The sequence below is a fragment of the Stenella coeruleoalba genome (genome assembly GCF_951394435.1).
Source record: "Stenella coeruleoalba genome assembly, chromosome: 1".
NCBI lineage: Eukaryota > Metazoa > Chordata > Mammalia > Artiodactyla > Delphinidae > Stenella > Stenella coeruleoalba.
This window is the reverse complement of record NC_137169.1, coordinates 56798695-56814224: the sequence shown is the minus strand read 5'-3', so window position 1 is coordinate 56814224 and position 15530 is coordinate 56798695. Positions and strand designations below refer to the sequence as shown.

The 15530-nt window shown below is 42.3% G+C and overlaps 1 protein-coding gene across 2 annotated transcripts in view; it reads right to left on the bottom strand.

Moving 5' to 3' along the window:
- PDE4B (phosphodiesterase 4B) overlaps nt 1-15530 on the bottom strand; it is a gene marked incomplete at its 5' end in the record, with an annotated part of 592264 nt that overhangs the window by 92234 nt on the left and 484500 nt on the right. The gene's annotated exons all lie outside the window — the stretch shown is intronic.

The window sequence follows — 15530 nt, the reverse complement described above, 5'->3', positions numbered from 1 at the left end:
GAATCTTCGTAACAACTCTAAGAGGAAGGTATTAAAGATGAAGAAACTAGAATGAAGACTCTGAGGTATCAAAGCAGGTTTAAGAAGTCATTAGCCTGATAAGTAGTAGAACGGGGATCTAAACGCAGGCAGTCTGGCTCCAGAATCTCCCTATGAGAATGCTTTTAAGCTGGGTTGAAGGACCACCACCTCCCTTTCATTTTTGTTTCCCTGGCACTCATAAGGACTCAATGACCATTTGCTGTTGAATTGTGCCAACTACGGCTGGCAGGGATTAGGAAAATAATAAAGATGCACTGTGTTATGTAACAATAATATAGCCAAAGTCAGGGTGGGAATGGGTGGAGGTTTTGGAGCCAAACCCATGAGACCTGGGCTTGAACTCCAGAATCACCAGTAACTAGCTCAGAGGCTATTTCTTCTCTGACAAAAAAATGATCCACCCCAACACCCACACACCACCATTTCTGGGCCAGGAGCCATTTTGGAAGTTTGAAGGCAATGTAAGATTGGATTCTAGACTCAAAGACTCAAAATAATTCAAAATAAAGATGACTAAGTCTGAGGTTAAAAGATTTACCTCAGGTCACACACCTGGTTGGTACCAGTACAAAAATGCAGTTTCCTGAGTTCCAGCCCAGTGCTCTTTCATTTAAGTCACACAGTTTCATTTGAGGTAGGGAAGTTGAACAAACACCGTAAGAAGCAAATTATTCAAAACGGGACTTTCCAGAGCCAGCCTAGAATTGGACAGCTGCCTCCTTGTGTTCAAGTGAGCCGAGCCTCAGTTTCACTACAGATCTGAAATCGAACTCTTGCTCCTTGTGATGTCAGAGGCCAGGATATCTTCCCAGCTGTGAGTAATGGTCCAGAGATAATTGACCCACCACTCTGCTCTGTCCTAAAATTTCTCCCTTGCCTCCTCTTCCTGCCAGGTTGTCCTACTCAATACCCAAAAGAAATACCCTTCAGTGAAGAGGACTTATTCCTAGAACAGAGGAAGACCGTCACCTCTCCACTGGCTCAGTGATTTCCTTGAGGGGAGACAAGGGCTTGAATCACACTTTCCTCTAGATTTTCTCTTGTCCTAGAATCCAGAGTAAGGCATAGATTAAATGTAGCACAGGAACAAAAGGGTATTGTCCAGAGAAAGCTGAATGTGATTGAAGCAGCAGATGTAAACACCAAACCCAGGGTGTGTGTACCTTTAAGGCAGGTACCTGTGTGGCCATCGCCAGAGGCACTTGTACTTACCTGATTGCACAGAGGGCTAGTGCCAAGTATATAGGCTTTGGAGTCAAATAAGCCAGGGTTCAAATCCTAGCTTTGTTACTTACTAATTGAGTGCAATTATACTGCTAGTTACCCTCATTGAGGCAGGATTTCATTGATTAACAAAAGGAACAATAATATGGATTCTATAAGGGGTTGCTGAAGAAGAAAAGAGATCTCATGTGCAGAGTTCCTAATAGCAAATACAGTTTTTACTTAGTAGGGGTCTAATAGTATGTTAATACTTCTCTCCCATGCCTTGTAATTGAAACAAGTGCTTTATGGAAAGCTCTTTGGAAATACACACTTTGGGGGCAGTGTAGAGCTGAAACTAATTGATCAAACCACTGTTCTCTCACAGATACTCCTAATGCAGAAACATCTCAGAATTGACCAAGTCCACCCTTCTGCTGAATGATGGAGTCCCAAGTTAAACTTTCTACATCTATCTAGACAAGTGCTCTTCTAACAGGGGAAGGCAGAATGAGTCGCTTTCCAGAGAAACCCCTTCTATTTTCTGCCAAATCTCTAACGGGGCAAATGGCTCATGGACACAAAAATCTTTCTTACAAATTCCACCCACTGTAATCTGCCTTTGCAGATTGTGCCCTGGTAGCACAGAATGGTGAAGAAAGACTGTTCTCTGTCAAAGACTGGAGTGAATTCCCTCCACAGAAACTTGAGGAGTCGGGGGGGGGGGAGGGTAATAAGTAATTCCTCCAACAAAATTAGGAAAGAGATGAGAAGTAGCACATTCCAATGCTATAGAAAAAGAGGAGGTAGAGGTAAGTGTTTCTAGAAGTTGAGTAAAACAAGTTACTCAAGACCTGAAGAAAAGGTAAGATTTGGGGGAAAGGAACCTGGTGAGATGCTAATTCTCTAAACTCCAGAAAGTATCAACAGTTAAATAATTTGCTGAGAGCAATTCTTTATGAAAAGATCGGTGAGACTTAGGAGGAAATTGCACCTTGAAGGCAGGATCATAGGTCTGAGATATTCCAGACTGGGAGGGGTTACAGGAGCCACATGCCTTAGGATTAAAATACCTGGGGATCTTACTGAGATGCAGAGGTGAGAGCAGCCACTTGGAACCCTGGTGAACACAAACCTGTAAACAGGGTATGGAGAATTGCCTGGTGCAAAGTGCTCTGCCCGGGGGCTGGAGGCTTCAGCTCTGAACACATGCTTTCTCAGTGACAGGAGCACAGGACTCAGAAGGGAAATGGAGATAATGGAGATGTTCAAACTCACATTTGAGAAGGAGTCCCAAGAATGACCTGGAGAATAGGGTTGGTATTAAAATTTCCAAATTGTGTAAGAGGACATGAATGTTTCAAACCCCATTTGGTGGAAATAAGTAATATACATAAAGAGGATTCCCACCTCACTCCCACCACCCTGAGATATTTCAGGCCAAAATTAACCTTTTTTGAGATATTTCTCCCTATTAAGTCTAATATCATTGGTTGTGGTCTCTAGACATGGGGCACAATTTAACTGGCATTATTGTACATCCTGTGAAGCCCAAGATTTTCTCTTTTCTCTCACAGCCACTCAATAGAGAGAACAACGTGAAGGATGCTGATGCGGTCACCGGCACTGAGGCGGTGTGCTGCTGCGGCCTGGCCACCATCCCAGGTTCAGAATCCCACCACTTTGCACTCCTGGTCTTTCAAAACTATCATATGGTTTTCAAAACATTTCTGTGAGCTGAGAGGAACGGTTATTTTACTGTGTTTTGAAGAATAGTCTCGATTAGTCAGAAGAAATGTAAAGATTTTTATTTTCCTGGATCTTATATACTTTATTTGTAGCAGAGCAGGGCATAATTCTGGTCTGATTCCCAAGATGAGATTTTTGTTGGTTGGTTGGTCCCTGTGATGATTAGTTTTATGTGTCAACTTGGCTAGGACCCAGCTCTTTAATCAATGCGGATCTAGATGTTGCTGTAGGCATTTTGTACATGTGGTTAACATCTACCATCAGTGGACTTCGAGTAAAAGAGATGACTCAGATGATGTTGGTGAGCTTCATCCAATCAGTTGAAGGTCTTAAGGGCAAAAACCGAGGTTGCTCAGTAAAGGACAGATTCTGCCTCGAGACTGAAGCGTTAAGTCTTGCCTGAGTTTCCGGTGTGCACTGTGGATTTCAAACTGCTGGTCCCCACAATCACATGAGCCAAATCCTCAAAATAAGTCACATATACATATGTATGTATGTATGGACATGTAAATAGAGTCTCCCATGGGTTCTGTTTCTGTGGAGAATCCTGACTGATATGGAACATACCTTCATATAGCTTTTTCTCTAGAGTCTTATTTCTACATGGTGCGCAAGCAAGATCAGATTCTGTGTCTTATTCACATTGGTACCGCCCCTCTCCACCGGCTTGGCGACAGGCCGTAATAAAAAAATGTAGCATAAGGAATACACTAAAACCTGAACAAATGGATGAATGATGTAGAAAGAACTTAGGCCCATGGCCTAAAGAACTAGGATGCTTTTACAAAGCAACACGGACATGCATAGTCCAATATAATGTAATTAGAGTGGGAAGTTATGACACTAGGCAGGACTAATTGCAAGAGGCTTTCCATTGGTAACTTTTTTTTTTTTTTTTTTGTGGTACGCGGGCCTTTCACTGTTGTGGCCTCTCCCTTTGCGGAGCACAGGCTCCAGACGTGCAGGCTCAGCGGCCGTGGCTCACGGGCCCAGCCACTCTGCGGCATGTGGGATCTTCCCGGACCGGGGCACGAACCCGTGTCCCCTGCATCGGCAGGCGGACTCTCAACCACTGCGCCACCAGAGAAGCCCCATAGGTAACTTTTGAGTCAGATTAAGAGGACTGGGAATTTCCTGGTGGTCCAAGGGTTAGGACTCCACACTTCCACCGTAGGGGGCATGGGTTCCATCCCTGGTCAGAGAATTAAGATTCCACAAGCCTCGCAGCGTGGCCTCCCCTCACCCCCCCCCCCCAAAAAAAAAGGACTGCAGGGAAGGTGGTTTGGAAGTGTGAGGGGCGTGGAGAGAGTGGTAAATCAGAGGGAGGACTAGAAACATTCTGAGGGTAAAGAGAGACAGGCTGGTCAGAACTGTGATGAGAGAGGAAGAAGTAATGGAAAACCAGGTCAGTGAAGACAGAGTCGCATCGTGTTGACAAAAGGCATGAGAAGAACCCTTATTTTCCCCTGGGATTAAAAAAGTAACGAACCGTCATGCGCACGCACTCACGCACGCACACATGCACATGGCATTGAGCTGGCACATTTAGGGAGCCAAAGGATTCATTGTTTGTCCGGGCAGGTACTCTGCATGTAGATGTAAAGGAGCTGAGTGCCTAAGACTGTCCAGCTGAACAAACATGTGAAAAGCCTCTCTCCATGCTTAGGTACCACACTAAAGGTGTGTGTTGACTTCCTAGAACTGAGCCTCTGTTAGCTTGAGGTCCTACTAGCAATGCAGGGATGAAAAGGAAATCACGGTGTCAAGTTCTCCGTAGGATGGCTGGCTCTTTGGTGGGACTGTCCTTCCAAAGCGAGCACACAGAGAACTCCAGAGGGTCAGCCTTGCCTTTGCCTTCAGAGAGACCGTCACGTAGCTTAGGAAAATGAAACGGCTTTCTTTCATGAGCCCAATTTTCTTTTTGTGCAGATGGCAATCTAGATTCTGAAACAAATTTTTGTCCCACTGTTTCAAGTTCTCCAAAGCTGGAGCAGCCGGGCAGCTGCAGAGTCATCCAGTTTCTCTGTCCCCCATAAGTAAGTTCCTCCTTTTCAGAATCCACCCCTGACTCAAGGAAGTCCATTTTTCCATGAGTAGAACAGCCATATGTCTCTCCTTTTACTTACAATTCATTGCACTACCTCTCTTTCGTTGTTAATTCTTTTTTCAGTAGGCTTTTGAGCACCTGCCCTGGGCCAGGCACTGACCATACAGCTAATGGTGTAAGCAATCTCGAAAACAGGCAGTTACAATATGTTAAGAATATTACCATTTATTTAGTGCTTTCTGAGTGCCAGCCATTGTTCTAGACACTTTACATAAATTAACTTAGCTCTCGTAACAATAGTTTCCTATGCCAAAGGTCCTATTATTTTCCCCATTGTACAGATGAGGAAACCAAGGCCCAGAGACATTGAATTACTTACCTACAATCATACAGAAAGAAAGGAATAGAATCAGAACTAAACTCAGGCAGTCTGCCTTCTGAGGTTGCGTTCTTAACTGTGCAGGTGGACAGAAGGGGCAGGTGCTGAGTATCTTTTTTTTTTTTTTTTTTTTTGTGGTACGCGGGCCTCTCACTATTGTGGCCTCTCCCGTTGCGGAACACAGGCTCCGGACACGCAGGCTCAGCGGCCATGGCTCACGGGCCCAGCCGCTCCGCGGCATGTGGGATCTTCCCGGACCGGGGCACAAACCCGTGTCCCCTGCATCGGCAGGCGGACTCTCAACCACTGCGCCACCAGGGAAGCCCAGGTGCTGAGTATCTTGATAGAGAAAGCCCAGGTGCTAGGGAGCACATAGGAGGTGTGGGCACAAGCCCAGACTTGTGGTTCAGGAAGTACTGTATTTAAAGTTCAAATCAGATCATGTCAACCTCGTTCTCAAAATCCTTTAATGGCTCCCCAACTGGATTCACAATAAAAGCTACACGTTCAACCATGGCTTACAAATGCTCTGCCCCATCTGGCCTCTCTGGACCTCTCTGGCCTTGCGCCTCGCCATCCCTCTATCAATCCAGGTCTCTGGCTGTAGCACCTTTTAGGTGTTAGTCACTGTCTCCACCCACCCAGCTCCTACTCAGTGTTTAGGTCTCAAGTCCAAGTCATGTATTTACAAAGGGCTTCCCCGTCCGTCCCCTAATCTACATTAATCCCAACCATAACCAATGATAATGATAATTAGAGCAAACAGTAAATAACACTAGTTGGTAGGCAATGTTCTGAATGCTTTACTTACACTAACATTTAAATTTTATAACAATTCTTATGGGAAGAACTAGTATTCCCACATTCACAGGTGAAAAAATGAGGCAATATTATAGTATTCTGTACTTTTCTTCATTACAATGATCAAATGTATAATCATGTACTTATTCATTTGACATTTCATGGGCAGTAAGCTCCACAAGGTCAGGGTCTGAATTCATTCTCTTCTCTGAATTCTCTCTCATTGTATCCCCAGTGCCTAGTACAGTGTCTCATATACAGTAGGCATCTAATAAATGTTTATTGAATAAATGAATAATGGACGTATATGAAACATTTCTCTCAAGACTTACACATTACAATGAAAGGGATAGTTGACAAAGGAATTAAGGGAAATTCTCTGTTATATAGTACTTATTGAGGCTGCAGATAACACAGTTCCTTTGGTTTCTCTCCTGTTGTGAAATCCTAACCACCCCCTTTCCGTTCGTTATAACATCCGAGGTTTACAGTGTGGGGAGGCCAGGATGGTGTGGTCTAGACTAGAGGGAAGAGCATGGGTTTTCAAGAAACACAGATCTAGGTTTCAGTTTGGACTTAATCACTTACTAACTGTGTGTCTTGAGTAAGCCCCCATACACCCACTGAGCCTCCTTTTCCAAATCTGTGAAACAAGGACAATAACATTGGCAAAACAGTTCAGTTGGTGAGAAAATAATGTCTGCAGAGGGCCGAGCACAGTGCCCAGCATGGAACAGGAGTTCTTCTCCTGCAATCAGAGGCAGGCATGTGGGGTGTTGGAAATGGTCTAATGTACTAGACAAGCAGCACTAGCCAGACTAGACCCCAGGAATGTGAAGCCCAAAGAGTAACTGAGGGACAGGGGCAAAGGCTGCATTATCTGACCTGGCTGCCTCCACGGATCAAATGAGCTGGATAATCGCCATGGTCCAAGCTCGCTCCGAGGACACAGTCAAAGAGGGGGTGGGAAGAGTACACAAACCTCCGAGGGGTCACTTTTGGTCCATGTCAATAGCTCTAGCTGGGAGTAAGTCAAGACAATAAACCAAGACAAAGATCCAGTGAGTTCTGCTGCCTGTTCTCTATTTCTAGGGGACAGTCCCTGCTTTGTTTCTCTTCTCTCTGGTGAAAGGGCTGTTCCCTGAAATGCTCCTGGTTTCCGAGAACAGCTCTGGAGGCAACTTCATGAAGTGCTGGCCAGATGAGAAGCAAGCAAGATGAATTCACCCTGCCTGCCTGGGATCAAGTGGTTTTGCAGATGCAGGAGGGAGAAAGGAGAATTTAGATGGTCCTCTTCCTTCCTCCTTCAGCTCCCAGTGTCCACATTCATCCTTTTCTAGGCCAAACCGAGCTCCTTCTCATCTCCCTCCCTCCCAATAAAGAGGAGAGAAGGGAATGGGTGGACACGGGGGTATTGAGAGAGGCATAAAAGTTTTCTAATAGGACTCAAAGGCCTCTCAGATGCTGACTCTGCTAGTAGGTTCTGTCTTCTCTCCAAAAAGAAGCTCTGCACTGGCTTATGCTGCTGTTCTCTGCTGAGCTCTGTGGGTTGAAGCACCTGTGCCCGTGTAGGTGTGTGCCCAACCCTGAACATGGTTTTTACATACAACCATAATGGGTTGTGTAGCTGCAATTATTCTATCCTATAAAGTGAAGTCCTCTCAGGTTTATACAAAAGAAAACCCTCACTTGACTAAGATCCAGCTTATCAGCATGCTAATTGGACTTTCTTCTTCACACTCTGTTTTTAAGAGAAAAAGTCACACTTGTGTCGTGTTCTGTTACATTTGGTAACAGCTGCATTCTGCCCCCAGCTCCCTTAGCTTCCCACTGTATGTCCTGGAGACGCCTATCTTCAGCTCTAAATCTACTTCCATAAAATCAGATTTTCGTGGTTTCAGGGGGAAAGGATCTTTCAAAAAAAGACTGCCTTCTAGATTGTATTACTATGAAAGAGAACCTGATCAGAACCTTCTAGAAAGATCTCTACAAGGCTTGTTTTGGTTCCCTACTGATGCCAGCAGGCCTGAGCTCTCACCTGTCACACACTGACCATGTGCTTTGTGCTGGGTGCTGTGGGAAGTGTGTTGTACAACACTAATAATATCGATACCAATATTGACACTTTCTAAGGGCCGGGAGCTATTCTAAGTGTTTTACATGTGTTTATGTATTTAATTCTTATAACCAACATAGGAGATATGTACGATTTCCATCACAGTTTTGTAGAGGAGGCAACTGGGACACTGTCCCAAGATCACACAGTGGTGGAGTGAGGATTTGAGAGAGGCAGTGTGGCTCCAGAGTCTTCACTGTTAACCCCTATACATAGCTTTGCTCATTTAGCCTTTCCTGCAATTTTAAGAGTAGCATATTAAAATACCCATTTTCCAGATAAGAAAACTGAGGCTCAGAGAAGTAACTTGTCTAAAGGGCCGACCCATGATCCCAAGCCAATTCCGTTCAATATGCTGAGTACCTACTTTGTGCCAGGCTCTGTGCTAGACACGAAGAGCATAGTATAGTGCAAGAAACTAGTCACATATAGCCGTTTTCATTTTTTTCCATTTCTTTTAACACTGTCGCTTCTTGCTGAAGTGATGGATAATAAAGAGTTCACTTTGAGGGAAGGAAAGTCACCTGCAGTCAAGATTATCCAGGGATGCTGGTACTGGGCACATGCCTGAGAGCTAGAAGATATTTAGGCCAGGCCGAAGGAAGCCAACTATGAGCCTCAGCTCCTTTCCAATCCTTTTTGATTCAGGAACAAGCATTCATCCTTTTGTCTGATTATTCCATAAGCATTTATTGAGCATATCTAATATGTTCCAGATCTTATGCTATAAATTACGGATATATAAAAAGAGGATTCATACTTTATCTGGGACCCTCTCAGTTTAGAAGAGGTGAAAATTAAAATAAAGATTACAGCATAATACAACAAGTGCAATAATTGAGATTTTGAGATAATAATTGAGAATGGTTTTGGATGAGTTGTGGAAGATGGCGTATATGTTGAGATCTGAAGGATAAGAAATGCACTTTCCAGATGGGAATGGGTAAAGGAAGTAGTATTTACTGAGCATATACTATATATCAGGCACTGGATTGAGACTCTATATTTAGTTTAATCCAGACTCTAGAGTCCAATAATCAGATGGTATAAAGAACTCATTCACCGTGACAACGTAAGAAAATCCCTGAGCTGAATATGTGAATGACATTTTCGGGGAAGGGCAGCCCAGGCAGAAGGAACAGCATGTACAAAGGCAGGAAGGCAAGGAAGAGCCTGGTGTTTTTGAGGGACAGTAAGTTCAGTGCATCTCAGCCATTAGCTGTGCACGGGGCCAGGGGTTAAAGGGGGAGGTGAGGACAAAGAAAGAATTAGAAACAAATTCTGAAAGACTTTGCATACCTGGTAAGAAGTAAGGATCTTATCCCAAAAGTAAAGGTTAACCAACTCAGAAGACAACATAATTGGGTTTTAGAAGAATAATTCTATTACCAGAATAGAAGGTGGATTGAAGTGGGGAAAGACTGAGCACAATAAACCAAGTTGGAGGGCCACCACAATGGCTTAGGAAGGGACGATGAAGCGCTAAACTGAAGGAGAGGAGATGGGGAGGAAAAGGAGGGTGTACGATTAGAGGAAATGACTACAAGGATTGTCTGTGGGAGGCGAAGGGCAAGATAAAAGATAGTGAACAGCCACTCAAAGCCAGGAATATGGGAAAAGAAGGAGAGGTGGAGGGAGGGATGGGTCTGGGCCTCCAGATGAACCCAAAGGGGTTACTAAAGGTGGCTGGATGTCTAGCATTCCTGTACATACTTACTGATAAGTAAGTACACACTTACTGATAAGGAGTGCGGGGAGGAAAGGGACAGGGTGGAGAAGGGAGATGAGTGCTGAGCCAACATGGTAGATTCTGACAACCGGATATGAAGAAAGCTGTCTGCTCAAGATGGTTCCCTGACTCTGAGCCTGGGAGAGGGAGGTAGGAGACTCCAGGTGTGAGGGGAGGATTTGGCTCTGACTCCTGGGGCCGTCCAGGTAAACAGAGCTGTCAAGAACACCCAGAAACAGACAGATGTTTCCTGAAGGGCTCTCTCTGACACGCCTGGGAGCTGCACGACCAGGCTTGAGGCTGGCAGCAGCTGGGGTTTGGGAGGACACAGGCACGTGGGCAGCCTCCTGCGGGGCTCTGCGGATGAAGCAGCTGAGACAAGGGAAGCTTTTTTTCCCAGCCTCGTCCTCCACCTTTGCTTTAGAGCCCCGGTGCTGCCACAGCACAGTGCCGGCTGGCTGCATAGAGGTTGAGTCATAGATGACAGGCTGCGGCTAGAAGACACATAGAAGCAACAGACAGGGCAAAATTGTGCGTGTGTGTGTGCGTGCATGTGCATGTGCAGGAAACTGTATTCAGGGAACTATCAAGCACGGTCTTACGGGTAGACAATAGTGATTTGCCTAGACAATTTATGTCACCAAATAAACATCAGGATGGGCTGTGCAGAGCTAAAGGTGAGACACATTTTTAAAAGTGGGGTGTCTCCCTTCAGGGTCTCAATGACAGGAGATGCTTTTGCACACAAAGCCCTCAGGCAACAATATCTAAGCTTTGTCTGAGCTTACTGTAACCAAAGAGAAAGAAAGGCCGGAACTAAGAGGCAAAAAAAAGAAAGAAACTGTGTTTGGAGATAGGTCTGCTACAGTATAAACTTTTCCCTTTCTCTGGCTCACTGCTATAGCAAAACCTGATGGTTGTCTTTGTAAAAAACGTGTCTGTATCTAGGTCCCTGGCAGTGATTTGCTTCTGGGAGGGCCAGCAATCTATTTAATGACTCCATTGACGTCAATAGCATAACTGAAATACTTACTAACATGCATGATTCCAACTTTCAGGGGGGTGGGTGGATGGTGTTTCTCAGCAGTATAAAAAACGTGAAGTGGAATCTAGGCGGAATGAACTCCAGTCTTTAGGCAGCAAGTGAGAGTTGAGATGTTAAGGGTCTCATCAGTTCCATTTAATACTAAGAAACATTCACACTAAATTTAGAAATTAATTTCCAAATAGTGGAATAGCAGTTAATGAGCAGGGTATTATTTTTGGTGACATTTGCTCAAGGGTAACATTTTAACTATTCACACTTTAGTTGACTTGTCAATGTTTTTTTTTTTTGCAACTTACACTTACCTAATTTTAGAAGCATATGGAATAATTGCAAATCCATATAAACAGCTTAATGTTGATGCTCTGAGGTAAACTTCCAACAGGAGGGCTAATTTAGACAAAAGCAATTCTTATAAGACAACCATTTGTGAAATTATTCTCCGAATGACTAGGACTTTTCTAGTGCATCTGCCCTATCGTCCTGTATGCAGACTGCCTAAATACTCAAGGTGAATAATTAAGGCAATTATCCCAATAATTCAGGCCACACAGCATTCAGAACAAAGAAAAAGAATATCTGATATTTTTGTTTTTTTTTTTTCCTTTCCTCCCTCTCTCTCTCTCCCTTTCTTTTCTTTTTCTTTCTTTCTTTCTTTTTTATCTTTCTTTCTTTTCTTTCTTTCTTTTCTTTCTCCTTCCTTCCTTCCTTTTAGTTTGTAATTCCCTCCAATTTCTCCTTTTTCATGAGTGGCCATAGCCTTTGGTAACAAGATTGATTTTATTAGTATTTGCTGTAAGTGTTGTAACCCTGCTTGACAGTTCTTGCTTAATGTGGAAAGCGAGAAAACGTTCTGCTTGAGCTGGGCTTCATTTCCAGTCATCTGACTCAGATCAGCTCTCAGGCCATTGCTGTCATTCTCAGAGAGCCCTTTACTGGTGCACACACAGCCCATCTCTCAGCCTAGGCTCTGGCTGCTCTGGCAAAGAAAGAAAACTGAATCAAGGTCATGACTTTCCGAATTTCTTAAGATCCAAGGTAACTCACTGAGCCTCTTGTCTACTTCTCAAATAGACCCTGCGTCTGACACACACATATGAACCTCCAGGGGAATATTCATAATCAAGCAAAGACATGGGAGGAACTCATACTGAGAAACAGGCTTCTTAGGAGAAAGTCTCTTCTGTTTTATCAACCGGTAAAAAGCCATTTCCTCCCCAGAATGACCTAGAGGACACATATTAGAAGAAATGGATTCCCATGAGCACTAAAAAATATTAATTAAGTCTGTTTCTCACTTAGGCCCAGCTATTTCAGACTTACTGGAAAGCCCTGTATTGTCTCATCCTATTTCTCCATACACAGGCTTTTCCTGAAATACAGCTAATTGACTGGTGTTGAAAACCATCATGAGCTGAGGCTGTGCATACCCAGGCTGGGAGACACTTCGGGTCTGCAGCAGTCTAGCCTGAAGTCCTCAAGGCAATGCTCTAGTCATCTTTGTGACATGGTTTGCTGTCATTTCCGATGACCCATGGCCTTGGGGGTTGTTCTTCAAAACATCTTGTCTGTTACATGGGTGATGTTCTTGCTCAATACGTTTATTAGTAAACTTTGGAAGAAGAAAATTAGTGTAGAATATTCCACCTTACACATTGATTGGGCTGCTAAAATGTTCCATATATGATACATATTATTAAAAATCAAGTCACATTTATAGTAATCAGAAGTGCTGGTTATTAAAAGGAATACTTCTCTAATCCTTTGCAAAGCAAACGATCATTTCGTAAAGGCAGTGAACACTTGATAATTTATCTTTTCAGTAAATTCTTACTTTCATGACATACCCATGATCACTACTGAAATGCATGCAAAAGTAAGGGATGGTTTGGGTGGGAAAAGTGGGACAATTACCCTATACACACACACACACACACACACACACACACACACACACTACACATACAACATACATATGCACACACTCAATCATGTACACACACACACACACACCCCCAGTGATTTTCCTCAATTATCTTTTTTCTTCTGTTGAAAATAATTTGGGGGCCTGAAATCCTGAGAATTACTTCAATTTTCCAGTTTGAATGTGTATAGATGACAGAACCCAAGTTCCTCGATACATTATCAAGTTCCTGCCTTGTTTGGAGTGTTCTTTTTTCAATTCTTTTTTTTTTCCCTTCTGTTCCAATCCTTACATATCATGTAGAGAAGGCCTGGAATTCATGCTTGGGAAAAGGCAAAATGTGATAAAAATCGAGATGCTCATTAAACTCCACAGCATTGACATTTTCAGCACCCCCAGGAGGATTCACTACATTTCCTCCTTAATGTGGGAGCATATGACTTCCACATTGCTAGATTTTCTGGGTTTTAAATCCTCTATTACTTTACTCTGGCTTTCCTATTTAAAGTATAACATGCTAACTTTTTCGATTTAACTTTTTTTGTTCAAAATCTATGTGACCATACGAATACAGAGATTTAGATAGTGCAGGTATAGAATGTGTCTTGAACTTCTTTCAATTTCAATGCAATAACTGATTTTTAACAGGAAAAACATGCATGGCTTTTCATAGCCATGGAGGTAAAATATTGACTCATTATTAAAATTTAATTTATGAGCATTTTCCTTAAGATAGAGTCCTTAAACTTTATGCAGTTCTCCTGCTCCATTCAACATTTACCTATCTTCCTACTATGTGAAAATAACTGTGCAAAAGTATCTTAAATGATAAAGAGAGGAATAAGGTATAGACAGTCCCAGGCTTCAAGGAGCTCCAATGGAGGAAACATATAAAGCACAAATTGGAGTATATCCTAGAATGGAATTCTCTCCATAGCACAAAAAAGGGAGTAGTTACATTCATTTTTTAAAAAAAATCTGGATGCCTTTGCAGAAGAGGGAAATCTGTATTGTAGCATGAGAGCTAAAAACAATAAGCCTGGTTAAACCGTGAGGAGAAAGGTACTGCAGACTGAGAGATTTGCTTTGACTTCCCCTACGAATTTTTTCAGTTAATGATCAATTTGTAAGAGCAAATGTACCAATTTAACCATGGTTTTTGACAACTAACTTTTAAAATGAATTGCATTTCCTTCATTTAGATGCATTTTAAAAAGAAAAAAAATCTTTCCTCTGGCTTTTCTCTATCTCTCTCTTAAACTTGATTTTTATACAAGAATATAGTAACCTAAGTCAGCCAGCCTTTCCCAACAAACTGGGTTGTTGTTAAATCTGTTTAAATTATTGTGGTTTCTTGTATCTTTTATCTTAGATTTCAATTGAAATACATGAGTTCAGCATCAGTGCTAATAAATGAAAACCTGATCTCATTATCACGCTATATCATTTTTTAAAGCAGCACTGCAGCTTTCATTTTTTGTGTGTGCTGTGAGCCACTTATTTTTCATTCCCCTTTAAAGTTTCTATTTAAACACACCTCTTTGTCATATGCTGATAAATATTAAAATAACAGGAAAAATCTGCCTGACTTATTTAAGCTGATAATAAAAACAAAACACAGGATGTGTGTGTCCTCCTTCCTTTTTTGACTGTGGTTAAGCATTAAGAAGGTTTTGAAACCTATAATTATGTAATAATTGGTATCGCTACATTCTCTGCTCAATGAAAAGTCAGAATTTTTGTAGTTTGCCACAAAGACAGACAAAAACAAATTGCCTAAGTGGTATTGTCATTTCTTTGCTCCATTGTTTTAAAAGAATTTAGCAAAAGACTCTGTACTTGCCAAGCTGTAGTTACTGTGCCAATAATCACAACATGATCTTTCCAACAGCATCTTTGGCTAATGAGCTAATTTATAGAACCATAAATATCACATATTCTCCTGCTGTTTGTCAGTATTTATTACATGAAAAAGAAAACATAGCTTAAATATTCGATTTGTTGTCAAAACCATCTTAGTAAATTTGGCTAATAGAAATGGTAGTGATGGTGTCTCACAAGTGGGCCAAGATGATGAAATGACAGGAGTTTCGAAACCACCCCCTTTGATCTCTAGCATGTAACACCAGTTACATGTTCAAACACTCTAGTTATCTCATTTCATTTTACAAAACTTCTAAAGGACATAGTACATCAGCACACCACATTTTTAAAGTCCATGGATAGAGTACCATTTTCTTCTATTTCATATCATGGGGCTCTAGAGGTAAACTTGACTTTGCTTAATATCTTCCTTTTACTTTTATTCTTGTTCTCAATATTTTCTCACAAACATATGTTTTAAAGCATGTACCATTAATACTTCAAACGCCAGTGAGCCAATGGAACATACTGCCTTTGTTCTCTTCTTTTAAAAGTTGGACTTTTGTATTATTTCTGTTATATGTATGGCCATCATATCAGCAAGAAAACACAACATCCGAGCATGGAAGATC